We start from the raw sequence: 9,144 nt of genomic DNA on the forward strand, positions 1-9,144 counted from the left end.
TGAAAGTATTGACTGCTGAATTCTGTTGGTACTCTCTGCAGGTTATTAGCAGAAAAATACACCAGTTCTCACGCTCATGCATAATGTACATAACGTGGAGCGAGATTCAGAGAACAAGGATTCTCAAGATGCTGTGCTGACGACGATCCATGAGCAACCAAGCTGACAGTAGTGAAAACTAACATGCATGAGGAACACCGACTAGCGGAGTACCAAATTGATTTTCAGGGTAGACAATAGCAATTGACATCCATCTTACAGCGGTACGGCACACTGCCACTCTTATTGTTGTGTAGTGGAGGGGTGGTGCCAGGGTTAGCCTAGCCCCAGCATGATTTGCCTGTATGTATTAGACGTCAGTGCTCTGTAATCACCAAACTCCTCACTGTGGTAGAGAGGGTATTCTACGTTCCTAGCAATCTGGAAAGTGTACAAATCATCTAAGACCAGCAGTTCTCATGGTTCTTGAAACTTCTAGAACATATTATTGATGTCAGCCTTTAAAAAAACGATACTGAAACTTGAAAGGTGCTCTTGAACAGTGTCTAGATCGATTCTTCAGAAAAAAATAATTAGATTCCTCAAAATAAAAAAGATTCCAGAAAAAAAAAGTGTCTAGATCAGAATCCTTTTTCACTATTGCATTAGTTCTTATGAGATCTTCAAAACCGGGTCCCAATTGTATTCGTCTCAGCCACATTCTTCTACTGCATTTTGCACTAGTGTATGCACTGCAAATTTTGTGTTTTTATACAAATTTGTATTCTGTTTCTACACTAATGTGTACTACATTTATGGACAGTAGGTACTACTACGATGGTCTATAGCACTTTTGCAAGAGTTTCCTTTTGAGTTGTCTTCCATGTGGATGTGTAAGAAAATTGTGTGTGAACTATAATACTATAAAAACATTGGGAAATGATTCTAATCACCCAAGAACTTTAAAAAGAAGCCAGCTCCACCTCCACATTCTCCCTTTCCGTCTACCAATCCAAGACCTTGCTCGCTCCCTCTCCCTCTTCCCTCTCCACCTAGATCCTTGCCGGCCAGGTTCACGATGAACCAACCAAGCCTTGTGCTTGTGGTGCTGGAGAAGGTTGTTGCCGCCGGCATCGAGGAAGGAGAAACTCTCGGTACTTGGGGGCGGGAGGAGCAGGCGAGGGTGCTCGTACACTGGGCCAAGAGGTCTCGAGAGGTGGAGGAGGCTGCCGCCAGAGGGGAGGATCCGTCGCTCCTGAAGGCTGAAGCCGCTCGAGCAGACGTCGATCATGGCGGGGCTGGCATCGGACGTGAAACTAAAACGTGATGGCGAGCATACCTCCATCTCCTCTCCAGGTTCTTGCAAGATCTAGCGATTAACTAGGCTAGGCTACCGGCTCGTGGAATTATCTATTGCGAATTGTGTTGTCGCAGATTTACTTCATCTTGTTTTCCTCTGTTTGCAATATCGTTGTAGAACAATTATGTTGTACTCCTACTTTCTTTTTGTATCATGGATCTGATGAAGATCGCCCCGGAAACTGGTCAGAAATCTTGCCCAATTTATTGTTGTTCCCGTGCCTAACTAGTTTTGTGAGTGTGATGTGTGGCCCTCTGGGTGACTAGATGCTGATTAGGCTCGTAAATGACTTCATTTTATTTCGATCGATGCATCATATCCAGACGAAAACTTTTCTTGTAGATGCACACGGGTACCCAACGCAGTTACTCAAAATCTAACCAATAGATCTACCGATGGGGCACACGCATATCATGCCTTTCCTTTTCCTTTTCCTTTTTTTGTTAAAAAATGGATGAACCTGTCTATGTTGAATTCTAGATGGGCATGAGACACTTTGGACCTGACTCGAATGACCAAGTAAGCATACTTCGGTCCCCCAAAAACTTGCACCGACGAATTGCGCCTTCGATCATTTTCCCGTGCATTTTTTTGAGGAAAACTATTGCCGCTTTATTTAATCGTATGCGTTCGGAATCTCATCCGAAATTACATCAAGAACACAGTCCGGGGGAATCCCCAACCAAACCTTACAAAGTTCATCACCGACACCGACTCTCGCTAACCTATGCGCGGCAACATTAGCAGACTGACGAACCCAAGTAACTTTAAAATCGGAAAACGAATTGAGCAGAGACTTGATCTCTTGTATCCACGACCCAGCACTCGACAGCTCCTTCTGATGGCTAGTTAGCATCCGTACCACTCGCTGGGAGTCAAGCTCGACGTGTACCTTGTCTGCATTAATTTCCTTCGCCACCTCAAGAGCTCTCTTGCAGGACAGAATCTCCACCGATTCAGGATCGTCAACGCCGCCGAAACAATGACAGAGCACCGCCGGGAATGCCCCGTCTTGGTCTCGGATCACCGCTCCGCCTCCTCCGCTCTTGCTCACCTTAGAGACTGCTCCATCAGAGTTGACCTTTAGCCACCCACCATCCGGCGGTCGCCATTTCTGCTTGGGCTGCACCATTGTCGGGCGAGGGTCACGCACGTGAGCATCCTGCCAATCCCTCATGTGGGAAGCTACCGTCTCCATGATTTCATGTGGTGATGATATCATTCTTCCATCCCTCGCCTGGTTACGTGCCAACCAGAGCCCGTACGTCGCTTGAATCATGGCCGCCTTATCCTCATCTGATGCTTCTGCAAGCCACCCGAGCAGCCAGCTCGGTAATGCACTCTGAGAGTCGATCGGACTCGGTGGGGTCGCCACCGAAACTCCCTTTTCTGAATGCAAAAGCTGCCAGAACCGTGCAGAGTGTTGACACGACCAAAAACGGTGCAGCACCGTCTCCTCCCGTCCACACGCTACACAAAAAACACCGGGTTTAATCCTCCGACGGTGCAGCTCAGCCCCCACAGCGAGGCCATTACAAATCAGTCTCCACATGTGTATCTTAGCCACATGTGTATCTTAGCCTTGGCCGGAGCAGAAGTATCCCATAGAGCCAAGTATCACTTATGTTTCATCACAAAACTTGAACCTTCCGGCCGTCCGGAAGTCGCATTGTTCAGTGTCATATGCAAGTGATATGCAGAACGGACAGCAAAGTCGCCATTTTTTGTGAAATTCCAAGCCAGGTAGTCTTCCGTACCAGGGCCCCCAATGGCGATCTGCTTGATATCGTTCACGTCATCTTCAGAGAACATGTCTTGCAATTTGTTTATATCCCATCTTCTGCCATCCGCAGTTAGGAGGTGAGCAACTTTGGCCATACCCGGAACAAAAACCTGCCCCAAAGGGCGCATACTTCCTGCTCTAGGGATCCAATTCGCATGATGTATATTCACTGAAGTACTATCCCCAATGCGCCATATAAGTCCCTCGCGCAGTAGATCTCTCCCATGTAAGATGCTTCGAAAGGTATACGAAGCAGACGAGGTCGCAGTTGCCGTCAGGATTGAGTTGTTGCTAAAGTATCGTGCCTTTAGCACTCTAGCACACAAAGAAGATGGGACCTGCAGAATCCTCCACGCTTGCTTCGCCAGCAGTGCTTGATTGAAAGCCTCGGGGTCTCTAAAACCCATTCCACCATCCCGCTTTGATGTACACATTTTCCGCCAAGAAATCCAGTGTACCTTACGCTCACCATTTGTTGCCGCCCACCAGAATTTTGAAGAGATCGAGGTCAGGTTCCGGCACATCTTCTTCGTAAGCTGAAAATAACTCATGGTGTGGTTTGGTACTACTTGTAATCCAGACTTGATCAATACTTCCCGCGCTGCTTTTGACAGCCCTTGGCCCTTCCATCCACCGACTTTACCTTTCGAGCTCTCTGTCACATATTTGAAGGTACCCTCCTTGGACCGTCCAATCAGTGTTGGCAGTCCTAAGTACCGTTCGCTCAAAGCTTCAGACTGGACACCCAATGCATCTTTGAGCTCATTCTTGTCCTCTTCCTGAAAACCTCTCCCAAAGAAAATAGAGGACTTTTGTAAATTAACTCGTTGGCCCGATGCCTCCTCATATCTCACCAGAATATCTTTCAACATAACCATATTATCATGTGATCCTTCAAGGAAAACCACACTATCATCCGCAAACAAAAGATGTGTAACTTGGGGGCCAGTGCTCCCAAACGACACTCCTTTGATGCTACCCTCTCCTTGTGCTTTTTTGAGAAGAGCGGAGAAACCTTCAACACAGAAGAGAAAAAGGTATGGCGATAAGGGGTCACCCTGTCTAAGTCCACGGGAAGGTGAAAAACCCCTAGATAAACCACCATTGAGCTTCACACAAAAGGTGGCCGACCGTACACAACGCATGATCATATTAATCCAGTCCTGTGCAAACCCAAAGTGTTCCAACATCCGCTGGAGGAAAGCCCATTCAACTCTATCATATGCTTTCATCATGTCTAACTTCACAGCACAGAGCGGCTTCTTCCTCTTCCTCTTCCGAATCGCATGGACACACTCATAAGCCACCAGGACGTTGTCCGTAATCAGACGTCCCGGAACAAATGCACTCTGCTCCTCAGAAATAAGAATAGGCAGGATCACTTTCAGTCTATTAGCTAGAACTTTTGTCGCAATCTTGTATAGAACATTACAAAGGCTAATAGGCCTGAACTGTGCGAGGAGTTCTGGCGAGTTGCATTTTGGTATCATCACAATGACTGTTGCGTTAAAAGCATCTGGCGCCCCCACCCCATGCAGAAAATCCTTAACCGCCCGACAGACGTCATCTCGGACTAACGACCAGTGTCGTTGATAGAAAAGGGCTGGTAGCCCATCTGGCCCCGGCGCTTTCGTAGGGCCCATCTGAAAAAGTGCCTTCTCAATCTCCTCGTCTGAAATTGGCGCCAACAGTGACCCATTCATCTCAGGAGTGACTAGCTGAGCAATGTTCTGTAAAACAACATCAACACCCTGGGAACCATCCGACGTAAAGAGATTTTCATAAAAATTGGCAGCCATGTTGCGCATATCCTCATCAACCCGACACACAGAGCCATCGTCTCGTCTTAAAGCTTTCACCGTATTTTTCCTCTTCCGATGGGACGCCCTATTCTGAAAATATCGTGTGTTCTGGTCACCCGCCCGTAGCCAATCCACCCTAGATCGCTGCTTATACGGTATTTCCTCTCTGGCATAAATTTCCCTTAGCTGTTCCTCTAGCTCCTGGACCTCCAGTGAGAATCCAGTGGTAAGAGCTCGTTGTTTTGCATCCAGTAGCTGTACCTTGAGCAATTTTATCTGTCGCCGAATTGAGCCAAAGACCTCCCTAGCCCATCTTTGCATGGACCCCGTCATAGCAGCCAGCCTATTCCAAACCGCACCAAGCCCCTGTTCTCCAGTGCTCGCCGCTTCCCAAGCTTGCGTGACCATCTCATCATACTTTTCGTGGCGAGTCCAGGCCTCCTCGTAACGAAAAGGTCTGTCCGCTCCCCTGCCTAGCTGCGGAGCCGTCTCCATCACATGCACCAGGAGAGCTTGGTGGTCCGACTCCTCCGCCAATATATGCTTGACCATCGTCTCCGGGAAGATGGACAAAAACCTATCATTGCATGTAGCCCGATCAAGCCGAACCTGAATATTATCTTGACCATCCCGCTTGTTATCCCATGTAAAAGGGTAGCCCGAGAATCCGAGATCCGCCAAGCCGCAGTCGGCGAGGCAGTCTCTAAAGTCTTCCATCTGCGAGAAACTCCTTGGGTTACCTCCACGCTGGTCCGTTTGAAACAGAGCCTCATTAAAATCACCCAAACAAATCCATGGGAGATCATCTTGTGCCCTCAGATATCGTATCACATCCCATGATTTCTTTCTTAGTTCTGTCCGTGGTTCTCCGTAAAATCTAGTGATCCTACAGAGTTTCCCCTCACATTCAACCTCCGCATCAATGTAATATTGGCACCAAGGCCTCACTTTGACTTGAACATGATCCCGCCACTAGAGGGCTAGGCCACCGCTCCGGCCAACACAGTCGACCGCCACTCCATTTGAGAACCCCAGACTCCATTTGAGTCTGTCCATAGCCCTTGATTTCTTTTTCGTTTCACTTAAGAAAACCACCGCTGGGTTGTGGGACCGTACCAGGTCACGTAATTCGCCGACTGTCGAGTCCAACCCCAAGCCTCGACAGTTCCAGGCCACAAGATTCATGGCGTCTGGCGGCCCTGCCTGGCAGGGTCCGCCGCTTCGTCGTGTTTCTCAGAGATACGATCAAACACAGAAGAGGTTTTTTGCCTCGTCTCGCGAATGAAGATATCATTACCAACCTGCCTGTCCACGTCTCCCTTAACCAGTGTAGAAGTTATAACTGCGCGCCAGACATACACGAGACGTGCCTATGAGCTGATCCGCAACAGTGCAAATGTTCATATTGCTTCATGCTCTTTTTGCTTTAAAATGTTTGAACTTTGAATTTGTGATCTAGACAAAATCTCAGTCCAACATGTTCAGTATAGGTATTTAGGGCAAATGACGTGCCGAGCACGAAATCATCTTATTTTTCCCAAACCGACTCTCTGGTGTCTACCTGCCACAAGCGCACGAGCGACCATGCGCGGGAACGCGCCTACATGGAACTCAGTGGTTGGGGAACATCCACGTGGGCAAGCGCAACATGTCTTTTTTTTCAACATTTAGTTTTTCTATGTAAATCTTCCAATAACTATGGAAGTTGAACAAATATAGAATTTGAAATTCTGAGAGCTCAAAAAAATTCTGAAAGTTGAACTTTGCTTACAAGTCCTTGCACTCACCCAACCTACCTAGGAAAGAATGGCTAGCACACAAATCGCCCCTACTTATAACCCAAGTCTTAGATTCGCCATTCCTAGCTAAAATAACACAAATCCCCACATAATTTCCACATATTTCCCAGTGCAAAGCTGGAAATGGAACCTCCACCTTTTTTCGCTAGATAGATGGATTTAATTTTTCAGATACACAGACCACCATTATCCTAGCTCTCTTCACACACCACCTCCACCAGAATGCCTTAGTCTCTCGTAGGTGATGCAAGATGGAGTCAAACTTAGCTTGTGTAGCCTGCTATAACCTTGACGACTATCGATGAGATTGTTTCTCTTCTATCTTTGTTGCAGGGTGTTGCCGATCCCGTAGGGCTAGGCTCTAGAACACTGTGTTGATTGATCATGCTTCACCATGCAGAGCGCCTACACCAACATCTCCTGCCAGTTATCACAATACAAGTTGCACATAATTTGGAGTACCCACGTTGGCAACAAGGTCAAAAGTTAGGATAGTTGTTACCCTTTGAAAGGCTAAGCACCAAAGATAATGTTGATCTTAAGACCTGTCCACGCTGCATCTATGTTGTACTTGATGTTTCGTTAATTAAAGAAGGGAACATTTTCCTGTTAATATCATGCGATATGGTTGGATGATCAAAAGGGCCCTAGATTTGATGTCACTTGTCATATTGAGGTGGACTATTCCTTCAGCGAGAGAAGACAAAATAACCTCACCTATTGCAACACACCTGTGGTGACTTCGTATATATTGGAAGGAAATGGATGGTGATCGAGCGAACCTTTGGCCGATGCTACGATGGCCGCCCGACATGCTATCAAGGGGTGTTGCAACCTCTGGCCGGCAAAGCTGAAACGGCAGCCCGTTGGAGCACCAAAAGTGGAGTAGCGGAGCTGCAGACAGCCGACGGCGCTGAGATGAGGGAGAGATGTGCGCGAGCCCCGGCGCGGCGTGCTCGGCAGCGGGGTACTAGATGTGAATGATCGAACGGGTAGGACGAGATTAGCATCCGAAGCAAGAGTTTTGCTCTTCTAGTGAAGGTACATGCAACCAAATAAACCAGAGATAGCATTAGAAGTCGTGCATTCACGCTCGCACCAAGAGGTGCTCTAGCTAGGAAATTAACCCGTGCTCTCTCCTCTCTCTATATATGTGGTCCTCATGCACATTCATACACGCCTATACTCCATTAAGGCATGCGATTTGGCCATTGCCAGCTTGCCAAAACCAGCCGATACGGTGGTGGCGACAGTGAGCGATCGTATCACAGGCTGCACACTGTTTTCTCCCACCAACCCCAGGACCTTTCAGAGTTCTATAAAAGCCGGCTCCATCCTCACATTCTCCCTCACTCGACGTCCACCAATCCCCGACCTCACATCGCTCTTCCTCTCTCCCTCCTCTCCATCCAGATACTTGCTGAGTTCACGATGGAGTTCCTGACAGCCACCGAGGTGCTGGACAAGGCTGCCGCTCTCGCCGCCGACGCCCTCGGCTTGGATGGAGAAGCTCGCGGTGCTTGGGGGTACGAGGAGAAGGCGAGGGCGATCGAACGCTGGTACAAGATGTGTTCGGAGGCGGAGAAGGCCGCTGCCGGGGGGGGAAGCCCTCGTCGCTCCTGAGCTCGCTGGATCGGTTCCTCGCGCAGATGAGACCGCATCAGACGTCAATCACGTCGGCGGCATGAAACGCGACGGCGGGGATCCCTCCATCTGCGCGGCCCTGCAAGCCAAGATCTAGAGATTAGCCGCTCCTGGAATTCTCTATTGCGAACTGTGTGCTGTCGCAGATTTGATTAGTTCGTCGCCTTGTTTTCCTTTTCTTCAAGTATCTTCCCGGGTTTATCTTAGCTCGTTTAATTTTCTGCAGTTCCAGTTTCGTTGTAGCGCAACTATCGTGTACTCTCTTTTTGTATCGTGGATCCGATGAAGATCCACCCAGGAATTTGTCAGAAATTTTGCCAGTAGTGTTGTTTGTTGTTTCTCAATCCCGTGCTTAATTAGTTATGTGCTTCTCTTGTGGCCCCTGGGAGACTAGATGTTAATTAGTCTCGTAAATGACATCTTTTTCGGACCGGGAGGAAGGAAGAACAACTCTTGTAGATGGCCGCCGCCATGGGCAGTCCCTGTCGATCGTGACTTTGTGAGGTCGCTGCAGAGGTTCTTGACGCAGAGGAGATCGGACCAGATGTCCAACCTGACGGCCGGGATTCCTCACTAGGCTAGTCGTTCCTGGAGAACTCAATAAATATAGTTTGGTTGTAGCGCAAGTGCAACTACTTTTCGTGTACTTCCTTTTTCTACTTTGTTCTTCCGGTTTACAGGCTCATCGTAAAATTCTCGCCAACCAGTTTTTTTGTTCATTGTTTTTTTTTGTTCATCTTAAAATTCTCGCCAACCCGGTTTAGAGTATCATGGGTC

The 9,144-nt window shown here is 48.1% G+C and overlaps 1 pseudogene; it reads left to right on the forward strand.

Moving 5' to 3' along the window:
* The first annotated feature begins 7,920 nt into the window (after positions 1 to 7,920).
* On the forward strand, positions 7,921 to 8,680 carry LOC125519268 (annotated as a pseudogene).
* Positions 8,681 to 9,144: the final 464 nt, after the last annotated feature.

Source organism: Triticum urartu, chromosome 7 (assembly GCF_003073215.2).
Source record: "Triticum urartu cultivar G1812 chromosome 7, Tu2.1, whole genome shotgun sequence".
NCBI lineage: Eukaryota > Viridiplantae > Streptophyta > Magnoliopsida > Poales > Poaceae > Triticum > Triticum urartu.